Source organism: Girardinichthys multiradiatus, chromosome 21, assembly GCF_021462225.1.
Source record: "Girardinichthys multiradiatus isolate DD_20200921_A chromosome 21, DD_fGirMul_XY1, whole genome shotgun sequence".
Lineage (NCBI taxonomy): Eukaryota > Metazoa > Chordata > Actinopteri > Cyprinodontiformes > Goodeidae > Girardinichthys > Girardinichthys multiradiatus.
Genome location: NC_061813.1, coordinates 27,654,054 through 27,664,570, shown reverse-complemented (window position 1 = coordinate 27,664,570; position 10,517 = coordinate 27,654,054). Strand labels below are relative to the sequence as shown.

General features: G+C 39.4%; 1 long non-coding RNA gene across 1 annotated transcript in view; it reads left to right on the top strand.

Annotated features, from left to right (window-relative positions):
* Window positions 1-8,156, top strand: part of LOC124858070 — a 55,031-nt gene extending 46,875 nt beyond the window's left edge. The window contains exon 7 of the long non-coding RNA XR_007035747.1: window positions 6,347-8,156. This is a non-coding gene — a long non-coding RNA (uncharacterized LOC124858070). The remainder of the gene's footprint in view (window positions 1-6,346) is intronic.
* Window positions 8,157-10,517: the final 2,361 nt, after the last annotated feature.

Sequence of the window (10,517 nt, the reverse complement as noted above, 5' to 3'; positions counted from 1 at the left end):
GTTTCTCACTTGTGAGGGGAAGCGCAGATTAATGTTGAGCGCTAAATAAGCAGCAAACAATGGATCAACAGACAGGCCGCTACCGCCTGGGCTTGGCCTCTAACCTCCCCAGTAAAAAAACACAGGGGCGTGTGGAGGAAATGACACTACTGCAGGCTCTGAATTAGGATCGGGAGGCCTTTTGTGCACCACAACATATATTACATATTCTGCAACTAAGCCCCCTCCCTCCGTAAAAGTCGTAGTATTCTCAATGGTGGCAAAAATAAACTTCCAAAAATTGATTTTTTTCTTATTTCACTTGAAAAACAAGCGAGTCTGGAACAATTGTTAAAGCTCGGGTCATTTTAGAAATTTTTTACCGAAAAGCAGGTAAAAGGTGATCATAGTGATGCCATCAGTCTTTCACACGCGTGTTTTTGGCTGTGCAAGCGCTCATCATGGCAGCTCTGTAAAAGAAAAACGGAAAATTAACTATTATATCATGTTTTTTTTTTTTTTGTTAAACACATTCATCACTTTCAGTTAAAATAATATGTGCATTATTATTGCATCTGTGTATGAAAATGTCTTTTTTTGACGCGCACGTCAGATGGTCGTATCGATGTTTCACTATTGGGAGAAAAATATTTTCATGGCTACTTTACTGGTTGGCTATGGGTCAAAATATGGCTGCTGTAGCCACATCAAATCTTTCTATTTTACTTTACCGCCAGTGAAGCTATTAACTGGTTGAGTATATTTGAGCATTTCCTTATGATTTGGCTAATGTGCTTTCTGATGGCTGTTTGGTTGTGTTGGGTGCTTTGGTGCAAGCCTTTCCTGATTATTTAGGATTTTTGTGGTTTCTTGAAAAATTGTCCCGTAAATAGTTAATTGGGTGCTTTTCTAATTGCTCTCTGTTTTCATCACTCCGTGTGCTTCTCCAGTCGGGCGAATATATGCAGAACAGCTTTTATCATGTGCATTCCACATAAATGCACAGTGAATAGTTAGAACATGCAGTTTTGGTACAGGTTTTTGTTTAAAGTTATTATTATTTTTTTGTTGTTTTTGCTGTTCACGCCTTTGGGAAAGAGCCATGTCGCGGTTGCTGTGGTGTAGCAGAAACCCAGTTTGTGGAAAGCAGTCATAGACCTCGGCGTCTGCAATCATTTCACATGTTGAACGCAAACATCACATCTTTGGAGGACCTGCATCCGCTTGAATTTCTCGATCGCAGCGTATGGAGCAAACCCATGCATTTTTATTTTTTTCTAAATTTTTTTGCAGTATGCAGGTTTATTGGCTAATATTGCACTGAAGTTTTTTGGTTTTTCTACTATTTCAGAAGTCCACATGGACAAATATGACTACAATGTCGGAGTAATGCTCTGTTCATTTGCAAAAATAGAAATCATGTCTGTGTAGCATCTATCTATCTATCTATCTATCTATCTATCTATCTATCTATCTATCTATCTATCTATCTATCTATCTATCTATCTATCTATCTATCTATCTATCTATCTATCTATCTATCTATCTATCTATCTATCTATCTATCCCCTCATTGCTTGTGTTTTAAAAATAATCCAAGAATCTTTACCACATAATTGTCATTTCCTTCTTATTTTAAAGCCTAAACTTCTGTATCCATGCAGTGAATGTATACAGCAATATCCGCTTATAGCTCCACTCCCCCTCCCTCCTACCACATCACGCACGCGCGCGCGCGCCCGTGGACATCACCCCTCTCTACGCCTACAAATCAATCGCGCGCGTTGTGCGCATGTGCTCTGTCCTTGGGTTCCTATAACCTATTTTATTTCACCCCCTCCTCCTCGTTCCCTGTATCTCTCCTGGTAGGATTGTCGTATACGTCAGTACTATGGAGTACTACAAAAGGTGACGCGCAGGAGGAGGATTTGTGAATGGACGCCGTGATGTGTGCCAGCTCACTGATCAGAGGGCGGTGGGGCCGCATCTGCAGAAGGTCCCACCGTCCCCCTCTCCACCCTCCTTATTCCCGGCCATCATCCATGCCTCCAGATGAATGGGGGTCCCCTAAGAAATCGGCTCTGTCACCATCGCAGGAGTCGCACCAAATCCTCCAGCTTCCTGTGCCTTTCAAAAACCTGAAAGCACGTCTCTTCTATTTGATGATCCTGTATGATTTTTTTTCCCCCTCCGTTTACACTTTTTTTTAGGTCTGGAAGCCGGCTGTCCCCAGATTTTTTTTTTTTTTTTGTCTTATCCTGGGTCGCCTATGGCAGACGAATTAGAAAAGATTTGAAGCAAGGCCTAATTGCAACGGGTGGGCAATGTAACAAAAAACAAAGAAAGTCAGTCGGTAACTGAATGAGACACGTTTTTAAGGTGAGATGTCCACTCATGTATAAAGAGCAGGGGAGATCTGAAGGCAAAAGGAAAAATCCCAAAAGAAACCGAACCCTTATTGTTCTGAAAAGCAAGTAATGCTCGGATCGTATTGCAGGCTCTCCAAAATGCCTAAATTAAAATATGGTTCACATTTTATTTACTAAACATTCGCCTTTACACGAATCATTTACTCTCTAATTTATTCCTTACACATCGCACTGCAGGTAGATGATGTCTATATAATTTACTTTTGTTTTGGCCATGATTTGATTGTGATTACAGAGAAATCCTCTGGAGTCGCCACGCTGCGGACTTTGTTGCTGCTGAATCTTCTGCTTTTAGACATTTATAGGTTTTAATAAGTCTTAATCCGTCTGATCGGTGTGGCGTAGATAAATCTCATTTGAATTGGGATTGTTCTTTCTTCTTCGTCTTCCTTCTTTTCTCTACAGAAGCCTCAAACGGAGCTTAGCGCAAACAGCTACCACCCAGAGCGCAATTAAGGCCTCGGCTAAATTAGATGAAGGCTAATTGAATGCAGCTGATTTCCCTTCAGCGAACCGCTGGAAGCTGCAACGTGGGCAACAATCCCCGTCTGGTGGTCAAATATTGCTGTTTTAACGGCAGGTGTTTATATTTTGTGAGTGATCAAGGAATTAAAGGGATCTACTCAGAAAAGAGTCACATCTCTGTGGCTGTGTGGCAGTAGTTCCAAACTAAAGTCATAGTTTCAGCCCGAGGAGCATTGTGGGATTCAGACCCCTTCGAAAATGTGTTTGTATGGAGCAATCTTGGTCTTGATGACTGATAACGAAGTCAAAACAGGACGAATTATGAGGCTTATTATGAAGTTTCTTTGCGTTACAGTTCAAATAATAAATAAATCCGCACCTGAAGCAAAAAATAAATAAAATATGTAACCTAGAATTAAATGATGAATGTTTCTATACATAAATAAATAATGGTCTAGAGTAAAATGGTGATGGATTTTAGGAATAATGTACACCTAAATATAACGTATATGAAGGGGTAAATGAATATATAGGTAGATAAAGTCTGCACACACGGAAACAAAAGTAGCTTGCAGTGAATGATTGCATTAGTACAATAAATAAATAATAGTAGATATATTTTGAACTCAGCAGGTCATTATTTTTCTAATCTATATTTATCAATAAATCAAATACCTGCACAGTATGTTTGCACTTATACCCTCTTTAGCCTTTTTTATTTTTTTCTATATAGATCAAATGTACAAATAAAAGCAAAAACCTGCAATTTTTTTAACCCACACGCAACTTTTAAACAGCAAAAACGAGTTTCACCTATATTTAGATGTTAAAATAAGTTTAAATCACATTAAACATCTTTTTTATATAAATAGATTAACTTTTTTTCCTCCTCTGTACGGATCCCTCCATGGTCCTAGCCATGCATATTCATATTCAAACAGCAGTTATGTCTGCGATGCATAACTGGTGCCAGGCCCCTGTAGGCTTGTCCTGATGCGGTTCTCACAGTGCGGTGGTTTTACCTGTGACAGCAGGGAATGCACTGCCCGCAGTGGCTATTTCTGTACGTTTCCAGGCTTTGCATTCCCAGTCTTCCAGAACAAACAAGCTGCCATGCGACATGAAAGCTGCAGAGTTAGTTCGAGAGGAACAAAAAGGGGGCAACTTGCGAATGATTATTTGAAAAGACCGTGCGATACCAAGAAGCGTCAAAGCTGCAGCACCTGTGCGCTGTAGTTTGCGTTCTTCTTTTAACAGTTGTCGGCCCTGCACTCTCCTGTGCGGGCCAAATCTGCGATGTTTTGCGAGTTTTGGATGTTTCACATACCAAGAAAGGAAGAACAAGTGGGAGATGGACAGGTGGAAAGCACTTGCTGCAGAGTAAACACGGATTTCTTGCTCTGAGAGTTTAATCAGCCTCTATAGGTACAGGATATGTTTGTTGTGCAGCGTGATGTATCTTTTTCTAACGCGTCTTAATAAAGTTTTGCAAATCAAAGCACAGGGCAGCAGACTCAACGCATTGCCGAAAAGGAATCTTCTCAAAATGGCAAAATAACGATACCCCATAAGTGAGTTTTAAAAGTTGAACTGAAATCGCAAAACAAATATGCAAACTTTAAGATGCAATTGTTTTGGATCTCTAATTTATTTAAAAGGTGATAAAACAATTCGGGTTATGTCTTCGCGCTCAGTTCCCAGCTTTAATTATAGTTGAAGAAGGTCAGCCAGGAGCAGTTATCCGACCCCTCTCCCTGTGTGGCACCGCGCCCTTTGCAGTTAAACTCGCCAAAATAGTGCCGGACTCCCCTGAAAGTGCCATGTGCGCCTGGGTCCCTTTCACCCCACCTCTTACTCTGCTGCACTTGAGTTGTTTTTACCCCCCAGTTCGATATGTCAGGAATTTGTCACCTATGGGGAGCACGGGCTCGTCAGTTGCACCAACTTTCAGCCTCTGCTAACTGAGCGTTTCTCAGCTGAGAGGTGCAAAGCATGCCTGCCCACACATATAGAGACTAATCAGAACAGGGCAAACTCTGACCTTTAGGGCTTTCTGAATGAGGCTGCAAGCTTTAATTAGACCATTAAGTCTGCAGTCATTGATAATATTCAAATTTATAACTAATGCTGAAAAGACTCCTAACCCCTATTGTAAAAGTTTTCATTCCCCCACACAACAACCATTAACTTCAATGTAATTTACTGGGATTTATTATGTTATAGACCAACATAAAGTACTAATGCATGACTGTGAAGTAGAAAGGACACAGAATGAGTAAAAAAAAAAACAGAAATCTAAATAGTGCAGCATGCATTTCTGTTCCATCCCCTTTACTCTGATTCCCCATAAATAAAACCCTTGCCTTAAGAAGCCACCTATTTACTAAATAGAGTCCTCCTGTAAGTAATTTATTCTCAGTATAAATACAGCTGTTTGTTAGAGAAAAAGAAGGTACTCTGGTCAGATAGAACTAAAACTGAACTTTTGCCTTCGTGCAAAACCCTATACGCTTAGGAAAACAAAAACTCCTCTTCATCCCCACACCGTTCCCATGGTCAAACATGGTAGTGGAAGCATTATGGCGTAGGGATGCCTTTCCTTAGCAGAGACAGAAAGCTAGTCAGAGTTGATGGATGCACCTCAATGCAAGGTAATGGTGGAAGAAATTATTTTAGAGGCTCCAAAAGAGTAAACATATAACAAGATCAAAGCACGTTCATGTGTTGGAACGATCCAGTCAAAGTCCAGACTAATATCCAATTTGGAATCATTAGCACGACCTGAAAATTGCTGTTAATAAATGTTTTGCTATCCAGTCTGACTGAGCTTGAGCTATTTTGCCAAGAACTGGGAACAATTTCAGTGTCTAGAGAGATACCCCAAAATAACTGGAGCTGTGATTTCAGCAAAAGGCGGTGCTAAAAAGTGTTGGGGAACTGAATACAAATTGATGTCACTCTTTCCAAAGTTGTATTTGAAAGAATTCAAAAAACCCATGCATCCTTTTTTTTCATTTTTTTCACAACTGTCCTCTCTTTTGAGTTGGTCTATAGCATTAAATCCCAATAAAATACATTTTTGTGGTTGTAATATGAAAAAATAAAAAGATGGAGAAGATAATTTATTAATCTCCTTTAATCTTGAATCAGCAGAGCAACTTCTCATTCTTTTGTTCTTTACGTCCTTATTTCCCCTGAACTTGATCCTAAACTCATTGACGTGTGTTCCACTTTTAGTCTTTATTTGTTGGTGAGTTCCTAAAATTGTTAGACTTCTGGACAGATAATATGATGGATCCTGATTTATTCCATTACCTTTTACCATTATTGGCCTGGTCGGTTTTACAGAGTCTGATCTGGGCTGTGAGATGAAGTAGGTGTGTTTAATTTACACTGGGAAGGATTTGTTTGGATGGCATGCATAATATGGCATTACCACATGTTTATGCTGTCATTTTTTTATTGTCCCACAGAAGGAAGAGGAGGAAAGCAACACGGATGTATCTGAGCACTCTGACTGAACTGATAAATCCCCCGCTCCACCATGATGATCACAACGATGGCTGTTGTTTACCCTTTTAAAGATGATTCTGAATCAGTTTTTTATTTATTTTTTGGGGAACCTACAATGGAGCAAAGCAGAAAAAGTGGGAATAACGGCCACTAAAATGCGTTAATGGAAAGCAAATGTGAACGGATCATTTACCCTGCAGAAAGAGGTTCACAGAGAAGGCAAAGAGCAGCCTGAGACTGCCATTTGAATGGGATCTGAGAGGTAATTTGATCTAAAATGGACTCCAGTCATTCACCCCCCCCTCCTTCCCTCCCATGGCATCCACTGTAATTCATTATTCCTGGCCAGCAGAGGCAATGAGTGAGGGCAAAGGACAGGAGTGGACTCTGCTCTGGTGTAATGAAGGCTCAGTAGACCTAAACGGCCCCCTTCCTTCCCTCCCTCTCTCCCTCCATCATTTATACATATGCACAATCTTTCATTATCTATCAGTGAAAGCAGCACGTTAATACTGCCAAATACCTTTTAGCAGAGAAAGAAGAGTGTGCAAGGGTTTTCTTCACTCTCAATCCATTTTATTGACCTTTTCCATCATGCATGTGACTTAGTCTGCAGGCTGCAGCACCAAATAAATATTCTAACAATAATATACCTGCCGCTGCTTAATAATGCATCTTTATCAAACGCAAAACTGTATATTCATCAGGCTTTAAGGAAATCGTGTATGTATTTTTTTTATATAATCAATATGATTTTCACACTCCAGCATGTATTTTTGAACACTTCAGAGCTAATTTTCTCACATCACAGAATAACACTCATTTTATGATTTATTAAGACTAAAAACACTTGCATTTCAAAAAATGTTAGAGGAATGCTGGCTGGAAAAGCTTTTTAAAATCAGAAGACATTTCAGTTCCCTGTCCTTCCACTAGGGGTCCGCAGATGTCATGTCCAGACAGACTGGGAGGATAAACACTGTCATCTGGTGGTAACCAGAAAGATAATTTCTTTATTTTATTGGGAGGTAAAGCTTCTTCATGATATGTGGTTTGTGCTTTACAACTCAAAGTTTTTAGATGGGTTTTGAGAAGTTCTTGGAGGTAGGGTGGTTTAATAGAAAGACAGCAGAGTGGAGGGTTTTTATAAGTTCACAAACATGGCCAAAATGTATTAAAAATCATGGATTAAAAGAACTTACTTTCTTACTTTAAGTGACTTACAACACACATATCTTTTCTATAACTATGAATGTAAACAATTAAGATTAGTCCGATCCATCTGGATCCTTAGACTTTACTGTCCACAAACTAGGTGGGAGACAAAGGGGAGACAACAAAAGATCTGCTGCAGAGAGAAAAATAATTTATTTTTTATTTGTATTTAAATCCTTGAGCAGCTTGAATGACGCTATGTGGAGGAGGAACTGTACACAATAGATCTGTTGATAATTATATAAATGTATAAAATGTGTGCACATAAAGTCCCTTTGTCATAAAAACAGCAGTACCAAATAGCACATTCATACCTGAACATGCTTTTCCTTAAGGTCCCTTTAAGTATCACTGTGCATTTACATTTAATTAACTGTATCATTTAATTTGATTTTTACTTGTCATTTTAATCATGTTTAAATGTTATTCTCTGTCATTGTGAAGCACTGGGATTCTTATCTGGGAAAGGTGCTATATAAAAATGTATTGATTTACTTCATTACATTGGAATCACTTGTTTAATCAGAGCTGCTCAAATAAAATAAACAATATGTTTTTTTGTGTGTTTTTCATTATTATCTTCAATATTAATGAATACAATCATTGTACTGTGTCCAACTGTGTCCACGTTTCAACCATATGACCCAAATCGTTCCCCTCACATGAAATGAAATTGGTAGGATGTTCAAGAACAACCCAGGACCCTGAAAGCCTCGGGTCTGTCATTAGCTGGAAGATGATGAAACACCACATTTATGGGAGTTTAACATCAACACTGAATGAGAAGCCAAAGAAGAAGCACCTGTTTCAATATCGACACCTCTAAGGTTGACTAAGATCTGCAGCTGTCCACATATAAAAGCCAGATGCCTTCTGGAGAAATGTGACAAAGATTGGGCTATTGGGCCACACTGAATAATTATGTTTAAAGGAGTTAAGGTGAGGCTTTAAAACCTATTAGACAAATGGACGGTGGTGGTAGGGTCTGTTAAGCTTTCTGTGGACGAAAGAGGGGTTCTGAGCAATGATCCCTAAGAACACATCAAAACAGGTTTTGGAATGGATTTGGCAAGATAAAATGAAATCCAGTGGTCGAATGTCCTGCCAGAATTATACCAGAACCTAGTTGATGGTTACAGAAAGTTTGTAGTTTTGCATATATCTGCTAAGGGACATTTAACAAAATATTAGCATGGGTGCATTGCTGTGCTTAATGCATAGCTTAATAAATTATTGTTTTTTTTACAACCACTGTGTTGTGCCCTTCAAAATTAGAGTGAATGTTTCTATCTTGTCACAGCTGTATTGTAACATCTTGACCTTCAAATACTAAAGATTCATTTCCTCTCCCATGTGGACATCTGGATGACAGAGAGTGTTATTCACTCTGGAGGACTCCATTCCATATTTATTTCATATTGATCATATTTTAAGACATACAAATGAAGTGTAAATAAAAAAAATGTTTCAGAGCTCTCCTGTTTCCAAGCGGTTGAGTCTCAAACCTTTTTAAAGCCACCAACATCAGCAAGGAGACGTCTGCCTGGGCAAACCTGTAGATGGGGCAAATCGATAAGTCAGATCAGGCCCCAGCCTGGCTTGTCTGAGTGCCCTGAAGGAAGGATGAAGCTTATGGGTGAGAGGAGAAAGGGGAGGAAAAGGGGTAGGGGGTGTTGTTGGCAGAGAGGAGGTACCTTAATGGAGTCTTTCGGTTTGCTGTGCCTGTAAATGAAAGGAGGTTGAAGCTCGTCCAATTATCCTTCCTAAGAGGAGGGAGGGAGGAGAGAGGGCATGTGGTGCAGGATCATTATTATAGCAAGGAAGCATAAATAGATAGATAGATAGATAGATAGATAGATAGATAGATAGATAGATAGATAGATAGATAGATAGATAGATAGATAGATAGATAGATAGATAGATAGATAGATAGATAGATAGATAGATAGATAGATAGATAGATAGATAGATAGATAGATATTTTCATACTAAGCGGTTCATTTAAAATAGCCTGCAGACATTGGCTGCACTCCCAGAAATCCCCCCCCCCAAGTGCAAAAGGTTAACTGTCAGTCCCCCACTAGGTATAAATAGAAGTCTGCCCTCCAGAAAGGGGTGTTTTGGGACGGGGCACGCAGAGGCAGGAAGAGTAGGAGGGGCAGTCCCTCATGATCCCAGTGACACACAAGGGGAGGGGGGCAGTTTCAGGGCTATTTGGCCCATTGGGGATGGTCCCACAAAGAAGAGGAAGGAGAGGGAATATGCCGCCAAAGACACCATGGTGGCTTTGGAGACTGACAGAGCACAGGGACAAAAGAGCTTCAGCTTGGCCGCAGCAGCAGAGCCAGTCACCAGCGCCCCAGACAGCTCAATTCTGATATGGTTTGAGACTTAAATAAAATTAAAGGACTATAGTTAAAGCTGTTTGTGTTAGTCATTTGTTTCACCGACAATGAGAGAGATGTGGTTTGTTTTTCTTTCTTTTTTTCAAAATGAGCGCACTGCTAATTATAACCATTTTGTAGACTGTTCCACTAACAAGATTCAAGAGAAGCTTTCGTGTGTAAATCTCATGATGTTTAGGGTTCTTATGCTTCAAAGTAAAATGGAAGCATTTTTAAAGCAGACAGTGATTTACAAAGTTATTATTTTACCTTTTTCACATTTTGTCTCATTAAAACTACCTCAGTGTATTTTATTGGTAGTTTTTGTGATAGCCCAGCACAAAGTATAGCTCAACTATTAAGTGGCTTTTGATTGTTCTTTTAAGTAAAAAAAAGTGTGAAGAGCATTTGTATTTAGCTCCTCTGACTCAAAACTTTGTAGAGCATGTAAAACATCCAAATAACTTGCCAGTAATTGCTAAACTTTTAATGTTTTTGAGCCAAAAATACAGTTTTCATGATTGGCCGGTTA